The sequence below is a fragment of the Perognathus longimembris genome, chromosome 20, assembly GCF_023159225.1.
Source record: "Perognathus longimembris pacificus isolate PPM17 chromosome 20, ASM2315922v1, whole genome shotgun sequence".
NCBI lineage: Eukaryota > Metazoa > Chordata > Mammalia > Rodentia > Heteromyidae > Perognathus > Perognathus longimembris.
Window position 1 is genome coordinate 43,441,532 of NC_063180.1, and position 11,178 is coordinate 43,452,709.

Genomic DNA, 11,178 nt, shown 5'->3' on the forward strand with positions numbered 1-11,178 from the left:
AGCAAAGCAAACTGGGCAAGGGTGACTCCAAGTTCAACTTCCCCACCCTACCCCCCAAAATGAGGTCACAATTCAGAATATTCATCAGGATGACTTCATTTAGCAGATAAACACTGAATTATAATTGTCACTATGACATCATCCTTTATTTTTTTTCTTCCTACAAGAAATAACACTCTACAACAAAGTGCATACCTGGCATCTACATACGGGTTTCTAAATAAAACCCTCAGGCTGGAGGCATAGCAAAAGTAATAAAGAGCCTGATCTATCACCAGAAGACCTAGGTTCAAATCCCAATAATGGATCTGACAGTGATTGGTAACAATCATTGCAAAAATAAAGATTTCTAGCCAGGTTCCAGTAGCTCATTTCTGTAATCTTAGCTACTCAGGAAGGAGCCTGAGAGGTGAGGATCAAGGTTCAAAGCTAGCCTAAGCAGGAAAGTCCATGAGACTCTTATCTCTAATGAACCACCAGAAAAAACAGAAGTGGAAGTATGGCACAAGTGATAGAATGCCAGCGTTGAGTGGAAAGGCTCAGAAATAGCACCCTTTTTACAGGATATAGAGACCAGAAGAACAAGTTATACAATAGCATAAAGGAACAATCAGATAACTCTAGGAAACAGGCCATTCTTCAAGTTATCTGTTCTCTTCGAAGAAACTTCTGTATCTTAGGGAAGGAGAATGTGCAAAGGAACTGTTCTCCTTTAAAAGCAATATTCAAATTAGTGTATAAATACCTCATCGAATTTGGATTTGAAAAAAATTATTTAGTGAACAATTGAGAAATTTCAAATAAACTCTCAGTATTACATTTACTGGGGTATTATATTTCTTAGGTATAATGGTACACTAGTGATATGGAAAGATAGATTTTTTTCTCCCTCTTAGGAGATACATGCCAAAGTATTTTGTATGACCTTGTCATGATATTTTCAACAATTTCAAAAAGTTCTGCAAAACAAGCACCAGCCTTGAGTGAAAAAGTCCCCAAGGCCCTGAGTTCAAGCCCCAACCAAAAAAAAAAAAAAAATCATTTGTAAACACCTATCTACACAGCACACATACTCTCCAAAGAACTGTCTCCCTTGCAAAAAAAAAAAAAAAAAAAGGTCCAGCCGGGCACCAGTGGATCATACTTGTAATCCTAGATGCTTGAGATTGCAGTTTGAGACCAGTCTAAGCTAAAAGTCTGAAACTTCATCCATCTCAACCAGTAGCTTGCCATACATGGTAGTGTATGCCTGTCAACCCAGCTATGGCATAAACAGGTGTGCCAGATTATAAATGGGTGGCCCACAAGCCAGGTCAACCCCAGGAAAAATTGAGACCCTATCTCAAAAATAACCCGAGCAAAATGCATTGTACTAACTAACCAATTTGTTGGATTGAAGCCCTCAAATACAACTAAGGGTTTTTTTTTTTAAATTAAAATTAAGTAACTAGAGTAAAAAAAAGCTGGTGGGCCTTGCTCAAATGACAGAGTACCTGCCTAGCAAGTGAAGCACAAAGCCCTGGGTTTAAACTCCAGGACTGCCAAAAAAAAGATGCAGTGATGGAATATATCTGGAACCTCAAACCTCAAGAAGCTAAACCAAGAGAACAAGTCTGGTACACAAGGCAAGACCCTTGTCAAAAAAAAAAAGATTACTCAACCCACTATCAATTGATCAATAAAAGTAAACAGATTTCAAACAAATATTTAACACACTACAAACAGCAATAGTATTAAATCTGTCAATGATTAAAGAATGTTTGTCATTGGCAAACAGAACACATCTTATTTTGATAACTCAGACTGAACCAAAATGTAGTCTAATATCCATTAATCTTACATACAAAGATACCAAGAAGGATGTGAGGGCGATCTGGCTGTGACATCTGTCACCCCACTGATCGCCAGGGTTGATTCGGCTGATCTGGCTGGCTAGGAGGGTGTCCCCTTCCTCCCTCACCACTCCATGGGCGTCCCTCCCGAAGCTGCGAGCCAGGGTGAAGAGGACGACCATCCCCATAGAGGAGGACCGGTCTTTGGTCAAGAGTATTATACGAGTAGCTGCGCTCCCCTGCTAGAACCTCCAAACAAGCTCTCAAAGATACCAAGAAAAGCATTTCTTTGAAGTTTTTCAACTTGAAAAGCATGATCACACTGTGATACAAAACTCTGATTATCCATTTATTCTAAAAGCCATACAGTGAAATTCTTCATCTCATATTTAAACACAGATGAGAGAAAGGAAAAGAAGAAGACTTGTTAAGTACCTACTATGTGCTTGGTGTTATACATAAATGTTTAACTCTAGCCAGGCATGGTAGGATATACCTGTTAGTCCCGCTACTCAGGAGGCCAAGACAGGAGGATCACCTGAGCCCTAAAGTTCAGTATTTGCCTGAATAATATAGTAAGAAAGCAAAAGAAACGGAAGGTGGGAGAGAGACAAGAAAAAAATGTTTAACAACAATATTGTGAGAGAAATACTACTGCCAATATGAGAGAGAAAGCCTAAAACTCTGAAATAGTGAGCAAATTTCCCATAAAGAACAGCTCTTAAGTGATTAGACTAGTTCCTTTGGAAATCCAAGTTTAAAAGTTCGTAGTATTTCCACATCATTGAACATAATGGTAAATGATTTAAGAGTAACTGACAGAAATGCCCAACTTTTCTGGAAGGTATGGTTATAAGAATACCGTCAGGGGTGAGAATACGGCCTTATGGTAGAGTGCTTGCCTCATATACATGAAGCCCTGGGTTCCATTCTTCAGCACCACGTATATAGAAAAGGCCAGAGGTGGTGCTATAGCTCAAGTGGTAGAGTGCTAGCCTTGCACAAAAAGAAGCCAGGGACAGTGCTCAGGCCCTAAGTTCAAGCCACAAGACTGGAAGAAAAGAAAAAAAACCTTCATATTCAATGAACCTTGAGAAAAAGAAAAATCTTAATTACTACTAGCTGAGAAAAAGAACCAATTTTTAGCAAGCCAGCTAGCTATACCATAGAACAACCAGTCCTCTCTTGACAGAACATGAAAATTACCCTCCAGTTGTCCAATGAATGACCCCATTACCAAAATATGCTGGCAATATAGCTCACATTAAAACCCAGAGGCCAAAAACTATTTGGAAAACGCTTTACATGTTCACTATACCTATCCTAAGCATCTTCACCATTGAAAAATAAAAGGTATTAAAAGGTCACTCTCAGCAAATATACTATATCATTTTCCCTTAAACCACTGTAAAATGACACTAAGCTCATAAAGAAAAGCTTCCTAAATACAAAGATGCCACAGTATTAAAATATTAGCATAATTGAATTTGACCTTGTGTGTTGCATAAAATATGCTAAAATTGTTTTTATAAGTTATATATATATATATGTTCTTTCCACAGGGTGAAAATTCTAATACCCATCCCGCTTGTATGTTTAAAGATACATTCAAAATACATGTTAAGAGTTATTCTCCCCCCAAGAAAAGTTATCCCATTTAAAATTTCATCCTTTATGAACTGGATATGACTAGGACAGGACAATAAAGTAGTCTGATATGGGCATAGCTATATTAGTGTATATACACTTAATAAAAATTCACTGAGCTACACAACAGTATCTGCATGCTCTTCGTAAATAGATGGCCACCAAACTCAAATTGTTCAACTTAGGATTTTTCAGTACAGAGTTTGAACTCAAGAGTTTGCACTTACTAGGCAGGCACTTTATCACTTAAACCGCACCCCCTCTACTTTTGACTTTTTTTTTCTTTTTTTGAGCCAGGATTTCACTAAATAGTCTGAGCTAATCTCAAATGCCTGAACCTCCTGCCTCAACCAACCACAATGTTTGAATTTCAGATGGTACAAAGGCAAATATGCATTCAGTAAACACAGTACTTCAGGTCTTCTCCCAGGTTAGTGAAGTACAGCATAACTGTCTAACAATACTGAGCAGAAGCCGAGCACTGGTGGCTCATGCCTGTAATTCTAGCTACTTAGGAGGCTGAGATCTGAGGACAGAAGTTAAAAGCCAAACAGGGAAGGAAAGTCCATGAGACTTTATTTCCAATTAACCACCAGAAACCCAAAAGTGGAGCTGTGACTCAAAATGGTAGAATACTAGGCTTGAGCAATAAAGCTCAGGGACAGTGCTCATGCCCTGAGTTCAAGCCCCACAACCAACAACAACAAAATGAGCAGAGATAACAAGTGGCAGCCCCCACTCAGCCCCACAGTCACAGGGCTAAATGACCAATTTTGATGTTCAACAGGTTAGCTCTATTACATGTACTTTCAGATTACAATTGATTTGTCGGGACACAGCCTCATGGCAAGCTGTGGAACATTTTTTAATTTATAAAAAGCTTGCATTTGAAAAACCAACCTAAAACCCTGTCTTGCTGTAAAGCACTGATATGGCTTCTTTCACCAAAGGAGTTAAAGCCTAGACAAATACAGCATTTCACCAGAGAGCAACAACAGAAATAAGTACTGTGTGCTACAGGAGCACACAGGAGTGGTGTGCAACCTAATTCAGAAGGGGTTAAAGGACAGCTTCCCGAAGAAGATACACCTCAAGTGATCCTAAAGGCCGATAGGAACTAGCCAAGCAAACAAAGGAAGAACTTTAAATCTGAGAGTAATGAAACTCAGTGAAAGTACATGGAAGAATCTATGGAAGAAAAGCTAAAGAAGAGTCAGAGCATGAGTGACCTCATACAAATGCCATGCTACCGTTTAAACTTTACCCTCAAAGCAATGAGAAAGCACTGACGATGGGAAGGACAATTGAATTTGTACTATCCACAGCCCTTCCCAGTGCCTGCCATGCTCACAACCACATTGTGGGAAGTTAACCTGCATACTGCTCCATGTGTTTTGCCATAGGATCCTACCCTACACATCCATATTTATATGTACTGCTGAATGGCCTGGAATGGCCATATACCTTAATCACACAAGCTTGCTAGCAGTAGGGGAGGGGAGGTGTATGATGGAATAGGAGCTGTTTCTTGGGAACTCAAACTAGAGTATTTTAAAAAGATGTTAGATCAGGAGCTGATATTTGAAGGCAGCAGTCAGATGGCAAGAGGGCAACATGAGAGTGACACACCTTTATAGGTAACAAAAATTAAGAATGGAAGCTTTGAGACAAGGGAAAAATGGAAGGCAAGCTGGGTACTGGTGGCTCACATCTGTAATCCTAGATATTCAGGAGGCTGAGACCTGAAGATCCTGGTTCAAAGCCAGCCTAGACAGGAAAGTCCATGCAACTTTTATCTCCAAACTAAGCATCAAAAAGAAAGAATAAGGGCTGGGGATATGGCCTAGTGGCAAGAGTGCCTGCCTCGGATACACGAGGCCCTAGGTTCGATTCCCCAGCACCACATATACAGAAAACGGCCAGAAGCGGCGCTGTGGCTCAAGTGGCAGAGTGCTAGCCTTGAGCAGGAAGAAGCCAGGGACAGTGCTCAGGCCCTGAGTCCAAGGCCCAGGACTGGCAAAAAAAAAAAAAAAAAAAAAAGAAAGAATAAGCCAAAAATAAAAAGCATCTGAAAATAAACAATAGAGCACTGAACTCTGTATAACTAATATAAACTAGTTTTTAAGACGGTAAGGCCTATAACCTTTCGGTACATCATCTTGACAATAAAAAAAAGAGGGTGAGGTCAAGGGGAAAGAGGTGAAAGAGGTAGACAAATGAAGAGGGGAAGAATGCAGTTAAAAATGAAATGTATATCCTACAAAATTAAGAAGAGTGAGGGACGGGGGTGGGGAGATATAAGAATATTGAAAGGGGTGATACTGATCAAAATATATTGTATTCATAAACTGCCTTGTTAAACGGCAACTCCTTTGTATAACTACATAAAGATAATTGAGAGATAGAAATAGCCAGGCACTAGTGGCTCTCATCTATAATCCTAGCTACTTAAGAGGCTGACAGCTAAGGATCAAGGTTCAAAGCCTGCCCAGACAAACCCAAGACTCTAATCTCAATTAACTAAAAAACCTGTAGTGGAAGCATGGCTGAAGTGGTAGAGCACCAGCCATGAGTGAGAAACGCAAGTGAAAACTAGAGTTTCAAGCCCCAGTACCAGCACCAAAGCGGGGGGGGGGGGGGGGGGGGGGGCCTGCGGGGAAGCACTGAAACTGAAGTGAAATCTAGGGTTGAATGTAGCTCAATGGTTGAATGTTTGCCTAGTATGCACAAGGCTCTGTGTTTACTCTCTAGCACCAAAATAAATAAAATTAAATCTGCCTTCTCCCATCAACTTTATTAGGCTCTTCTTGAAATCAACTTGTTTAGCTTTTCCTAGGTTCCAATGTTCATGTTTCCTTTCAAAAGCACTCCATTATTTAAGGTAACCTGAGTCTCTTCCTTACAATGGAAAGGGACTAACTAAAAGACCATTTTAGAACACTTGTTTTGGCAGCAGTGCAAAGAATGAAAGAGTATGACAAAACAAGAAGCACAACACGGACAGCAAGAAGACCACTTGGAAAACATTACACAATCCCAATAGATATCGAGTTAAAAAGCTGAAGCAATAAAAATAAGGAATGATCTGAACTAACGAGAATGAAGGTGAGCAACTTAGCAACAAAGTCAACATTGGTAATGCTGTATGTAGCACACAGGTTCCTAAGGCTCTTCATGAGGGCAGTGATGCTATTAATCAAGACAAGAAAAAGACATCAAGACAAGATAAAGAAAAATGTTTTCTAGTTAGTCTGCCCTTCCTCAACTATTTTGGGGGAAAGAGAGGCAGAGAAGGGTTTTGGTTTTGTATATTTTTTTATTCAAGTGGTTATAAAATGTGAAACCAAAGGAGATGTCCATTAGGCAGTGATTTGCATAAGTGTAGAGAGCAGAGGACAAGCATTCCAGACATTAGCTCTACACTTATGAACCAATACACTGACACTGTTTTAAAGATGTCTGAAAGTAGCAGGGCTCTGGTAGCTCACTGTAATCCTAGCTACTCAGGAGGCTGAGATCTGAGGATCACAGTTTGAAGCCAGCCTGGGCAGGAAATTCCATGAGACTCATCTCCCTTCAAAGCCAACCTGGGCAGTAAACTCCATGAGACTCTTTATCTCCAATAAACTACTCAGAAAAAGCCAGAAGTGCTGTGGCTCAAGTGGTAGAGCACTACTTTGAGCACCAAGAGGCTCAGGGACAGTACTCAGGCTTTGAACTCAAGTCTCAAGACAGGCCCCACCAAAAAAAGTCTGAAAGTCTTTGTTAATATAACTAAAAATCACTCAAATCAAAGCCTTTATTATCCTTGGGAAACAGAAGGGAAACCTTCTGTACTTCTTTGCAATTTTTGGGGGGGAGGGGGGAACATTACCCAAAGGGCTTTGAAGCACTGTACCACTTGAGACATGGCTCCAGCCCTAGGTGCTCTAGGTTTTTTGTTTTGGTGTGGGTTTTTTTTTTTTTTTGGGGGGGGGGGTGTAGAGGAGTTTTCTGCCAGTCTTGAACTCTGAACTCTGGGCCTGGGCCTGGGCCTGGGTGCTGTCCCCGAGCTTTTATGATCTACCACTTGAGCTACAACTGCACTTCTGGCTTCTTTTGGCAGTTTTAGTTAAGTCTCACAGACTTTCCAGCCCAGGCTGGTTTCTAATCACAATCCTCAAATCTCAGTCTCCTGAGTAGCTAGGATTACAGGTGTGAGCCACTGATGTCCGGCAACTCTGGTTATTTTTGAGATATGCCTGGGCCAGACTGAAACACAATCCTCCTCTTTATGCTTCCTGCTGCAGCTGGAATGACATGCACACCACACTTGGCTTTTTCTACTTAGATGGAGTTTAACGAACTTCTTTGCCCTGGCTGGCCTGAAACCAAGATCCATATCCCTATCTCAGCCTCCCAAATAGCTGGAAAGGACAGGTGTGTGCCACTGTGCTCCGCTATTGGTTGATATAAGGTGATACAAACTTTTTGGCCAGGCTAGCCTTGGACCACAATCCTCCCAATCTCTACCTCCGGAGTAGCTAGGGGTTACAGCCTTCTCTTCAGATACTAAAATTTTAACAAACATACTACTAATATTAGCCAAATGATTAAGAAAGATGGAGTTTATATTAGTAATTCCTCCTAAAGTTATCCTTCTTTAAGAACACCTAAGGTCACCTGGGCCTAGCAGTCCCACTACTCCAATGACTGAGGCAGAAGGATCAACTGAGTACAGGAGTTCAAGACCAGTACTAGCAGCAAACAGGACCAGCACTCTTAACTCAAAAAAAGGAAGAAAACAAAAACTGGCTGGATGAGATTGCTCACACCTGTAATGCTAGCTACTCAAGAGGCAGAGGGCAGGGGGATCATGGTTCCATTCTGATCTATACATTTTCACCTACAAAATTTATAACAACTTTACCTGATACTACAAGTTTGAGCCATAAATCTGGCTGCCTTCTGGCCAGTTACACCTGAAGGAACTAGTCACCCAAACTCAACCTGTCACAAACAGAACCCCTTTATCTTGTTTTCATGACAAAATAAAAACAAAACTTCACTCTTTCATATGCCTTCCCAGCTCAGTAAAAGGCACAGCTAGAAACCTGTTTTGTACTCTATGCACCTCTCCTCAAGTTCAAATAGCCACGTCCTGTCAACTACCAACACCCAAGTTACCATCATTCAACTGGACCACCTTGACCATTCCTGTTTCAAATCTTTTTTGTCTACCTATTTGCTACAGCCAGAAGCTTTTAAAAATACCTTATCTTTGCAGGCCTTACCTCAAATCCTTCGATGATTTATCTAATAACTTTTATAGTTATCATGGAAACTACTCACAGCATTGAAGTTCAGAAGCTCAGTGAAAAATGTAGGAAGTGAAGCTATGGCTCAAAGTGGCAGAGTCTAGCCTTGAGCAAAAGAATTCAGGGATGGCTGCCCAGGCCCCAAGTTCAAGCCCCACAACCAACAAAAAAAGATTCATTTGGGGGGGGGGGGTGAGAAGGGCTTCATTGCAAAAGAAACATTAGGAATTTTTCAAATTATAAAGTATATTTAAATATACATAGAACAGCTTATATAGTTAAAACATGTGGTACTATTTGTTAAAGCCAGGCTGAAAATAACCTCAGGTCTGTCGAAATGGAATTATCCAGCCAATAAATGATGCAGTCCCATATATATTATTACTAAATGATTTCTATGATTCAGAATTAAGTGAAAAAAAACAAGCTATATGCACTGTACAGCATGTGACCACCTGTATGTGGTATATGTGTCTTAGTGCAAGCCTAGGCTGCGAACATCCCAAGGATGATTCAGGAGAAATAGTGCTTACTCTACAGAGAGAAAGTGGGTGCTGGAGGATGAAGAGACTTGTACTACATTACTCTTCTGAACCTTTTGACTTTTATACTTTGTCTACTTAATACCTATAATTTCAAAATGATTTTCTACCTCCTGTGTTACACACCATACACACACACACGTTAAAAAAAAGTTACTGGTAACAAAGACCTTTTTACCTTTCACCCCTACATCAAGGTTAAAAATGTGCCCTGTCCTAGGTTGCAACATGACATCTTTCTTGACATCTCAGAGGTACAACTTCATTACACATTTTCTTCAACATTTTTCAACTATTGAGAAATCTGTAGGTAATAAACACGGTGTAAATTCTTTTACCTGCCTCTTGGAGAAGCAGCGCCAAAGTAGAAACTTAAAAGGGCACTGATGTGTTGGGTGATAAGAGGAACTACAAATCACGTTTTTCTTACACGTTCAAAGACAGAAAATTCAAAATCAAGTCCCTTAGCATACTTCAAACTAGCGCAAAATATCGCTAAAAATCCCTAAGGCCGTGAAGTAGATGGCACTACACGGTGACATTCACTATTGCGATCTGATGCTTATAGAAGCCCCTAAAGTGTCAAGACTTGCACTCGTATTACTGGTCCCACCCAAGAGACAAGATGATGAACAGGAGAGGCTGTGTGATCTTACAATGATCTCACATTCACACACATGCGTGTGTGCACACACACACACACACTCCCTGTGCTTCCACGCTCTTCCCGGCCGGCCTCTTTTTTTCCCAAAAAAAAAAAAAAAATAACACCCAGCTCAGATGCTCCAAACATGGGAGGGGATTTCTTGGGAGGTCCCCTTAAGCCCCACGGGGGTAACACACCAGACTGACCACATATCCCCACCAAAAATTCCTGCCAGAAGAGACAGAGAGGGGAGGGAGGGAGGGAGGGGGGGCGCCAAAGTGTGCTTGAGATCTGCCAGAGAGGCTACAAGGGGCAAAGGAGAGCCCTTCGTCCGCGGTGGGCATTTCAGGGGCGGACCCCCACCCCCACCCCCGATCCCAGGCGTCGGTGGGGAAGATGTGGCGGCTCCCGGGCGGCGGCGCCGGGGCAGCGCGGGTCTCGGGGAGCCTCCGGACGGTGATCACTGGAGACCAGGGGGGCGGCCGCGGCGGTCCACGGCCGTGGCCAGACCTAACGGCAGCGGCGGGGGAGCCGGCGGGGTGCGCGGGCGGCGGCGGGGGGGGGGGGGAGACCGCGACCCAACCGCCGCACAGGCCCGTGTCTGGCCAATGGCGACGCCGGGGTGGGGTCTCCGGGGTGGGGGGCGCCCGGGCGGCTCCGGGCCGAGGCAGACGCGCTCGCGGGGTGTCCCCGGCGGGGCGGGGCGGGGCAGGCCCGCGCGGGAGCCGGGGAGCGAGGCTGCGGCGTGGACCGGGGCCGGCCGGGCCCACGGGCCGCTGGGGCGGGTCTTACCTCGGGCTGCGCCGCGGGAGCCACCGCGTCCGCTCCGGAGGAAGCCGCCTCCCACCCTCAGCTCCGGAGTCCGGCTGCAGGCGGCGACGGAGGCCGAGTCCGCGGGAGGCTTCGGGGGGGGGGGGAGCGGAGGGGGGAAGGCGGGGAAGGAGGCGTCGGGCGGCTCCGCGAGGGTGGGCCCGGCCGCCTTAGGGTCCCCGAGAGCGGCTGACGCGCACTCCGCGCCCTGTCAGGCAGGCCCCGCCCGACCCGGGCGGGCTCATGCCCGGCCCGAACGCGCGCGCTGGACCGCCGCCTCGCCGGCGGCGCCGCCGCGGGTCCCGGTGCCTCGAGTGCCTCCGCCGCGGCCCTTCACGCGGTCTCCGCCAGCCGCTGCCAACCGCCGCGTCGCCGCTCCGCCTCGGCCTGGCCTGCGCGCGCCC

At 44.1% G+C, this 11,178-nt stretch overlaps 1 protein-coding gene across 9 annotated transcripts in view; it reads right to left on the bottom strand.

The window, feature by feature from the left end:
• The window catches only part of Myo9a (myosin IXA), a 143,175-nt gene that overhangs the window by 109,627 nt on the left and 22,370 nt on the right, over positions 1–11,178 (bottom strand). For 6 of the 9 annotated variants that reach the window (XM_048329425.1, XM_048329424.1, XM_048329426.1 and 3 more), the window contains exon 1: positions 10,757–10,884. The exons of 1 other annotated variant lie outside the window; for it this stretch is intronic. The gene's annotated coding sequence lies outside the window, so the exon portion shown is untranslated. Of the gene's footprint in view, positions 1–648; positions 1,083–1,493; positions 1,643–10,756; positions 10,885–11,178 lie in introns of those variants that run through there. 2 more of the 9 variants (XM_048329421.1, XM_048329420.1) reach the window with 2 other exon arrangements.